Source organism: Ursus maritimus, unplaced genomic scaffold (genome assembly GCF_017311325.1).
Source record: "Ursus maritimus isolate PB19 unplaced genomic scaffold, ASM1731132v1 scaffold_2, whole genome shotgun sequence".
In the NCBI taxonomy this organism is placed as follows: domain Eukaryota; kingdom Metazoa; phylum Chordata; class Mammalia; order Carnivora; family Ursidae; genus Ursus; species Ursus maritimus.
The window spans coordinates 49,601,012-49,602,838 of NW_024424452.1; the positions used below are offsets into that span (position 1 = coordinate 49,601,012).

The 1,827-nt window shown below is 40.1% G+C and overlaps 1 pseudogene; it reads right to left on the minus strand.

Moving 5' to 3' along the window:
• Nucleotides 1–545: 545 nt before the first annotated feature.
• LOC103658212 lies at nt 546–1,502 on the minus strand (annotated as a pseudogene).
• Between the last annotated feature and the right edge of the window lie 325 nt (nt 1,503–1,827).

Consider the following 1,827-nt stretch of genomic DNA (forward strand, 5'->3'; position numbering starts at 1 on the left):
ATGAATACATATTTTCTAGTCTTTAAAGTGGAGAAGGAAACATAAACATTAAAGCGTAGAGGAAATCACAAAGTAAAAGCAAAGATTTGGGGATAATTAAATTAAAAATTTTCAATATTAGAATCACCAACAAAATTAAAAGACCAAAAACAAATGAAGAAAAAAAAAATCAGCACAGAAAAAGTTCATAAGAATAGCTCATAGAAAAAAGAATAGCTTATACAAGTAAGTAAGAATCTCCAATAGAAAAATGGGCAGCATTATAAATTGAGAGTTCTATTAGCATAGGGAAAATGTTTGCAAAATAAACGTGAAGAAATCCTAATTAAAACATCGAATTATTGGGGCGCCTGGGTAGCGCAGTCATTAAAAAGCGTCTGCCTTCGGCTCAGGGCGTGATCCCTGCGTTCTGGGATCGAGCCCCATATCAGGCTCTCCAATGGGAGCCTGCTTCTTCCTCTCCCGCTCCCCCTGCTGTGTTCTCTCTCTCGCTGGCTGTCTCTCTCTCTGTCACATAAATAAATAAAATCTTAAAAAAAAAAAAGAAATTAAAGAAAAAAACATATTTAAAAAAAAAAACATCGAATTATCACATTTTTACCTATGTGAAGTTCTAATCTTTACGAAACACAGCTTTTAATGGTAGCCAGTGTTTGCTGCTTATACCGCCAAGAGAAGTATAAATTGTTGCCACTTACTTAGAAAACTTTTCTCTCTTTTCTGATGGCTGATCTTATTTATTTATTACTCTTGAACATCTCCTTTTTGACCGGACTCAGACTCAGAGGTGGAAGCCGTTCGAGAAGACAGAGAGGACTCCATCTCTCGGCAATCTGTTTCCGGCATTTTTTCTTTGGCCCATCTTTCTCTTGGTCAAAAGTTCAGCAATATTCTGTAGACTCTTCCTTATTTTTCTCAGTACACTGTTTCTTCAGAGCAATATACCCACGTTTGTGTGGCAGGACGTGCCGCGTAACAAACAAGACGCTGAATCCGGGCTGCTTTGCACTTAGATTTCTTACCGTCCTTGTTTAGGGGCTTTCTCACACCCTACTGGTGGGCAGCATCTTCTTAGAGAGACTGAAAGGTGTGTGGATTCTGCCAGGCTTTTCGGGTCCCAGATGATGAGGTAAGTAGGGTCAGTGAGGCCAGGAATATCCTTCTCCCCCTTTTCTTACAATGACCAAATTGAGATCCCTCAGACTGGCATCCAAAGATGTGTGCTTTCTTTCTCCAGTCCTCCTTGGTCTGGAACAGGATCGTCCCTCACTCAGGAGCAGGTGGACCTGGCCACGGTGGAGACACCTGCTTCATGGGGAAACCTCGTTTGTCGTTCCCATCAGGAGTTCACGCCGCAGAACCTCCCATTCTTCACCCAGAGCACCAGCAGCAACTTCTGTGGCCACACGCTTCTCGGGAAAGGTAAGAAGTTTGCAAGCATCATCCACTTCAGTGAGTTTCTGGCAGCCAGTGGCTGGGAAACAGAAATTCAGTCTCATCCCGAAGCAGCCCCCTNGAAGAGCCGTGAAAAAGAGCTAGAAAACTTTTCGATAATTGATTCAAGAGCCTTTAAAATCTTTGTACCCCTTTACCTGGAAATTCATTTGTTTTTTCTGAAATTGATTTTTAAAAGAATCTCTGCTAAGGAACAGCTCAACAATTCAAAGAAACATCCGTGCAGGAAGATTTTCATTGCATTATTATATATAATAAGCAAAGAATTGGAAACGATCTCTCAGTAGTATAGAAATGTAATAATGACTGTGCATGCATAAAATTAAATGTTATAGACATTAGAAAAATCAAATGATATAAAAAGGCTTACAA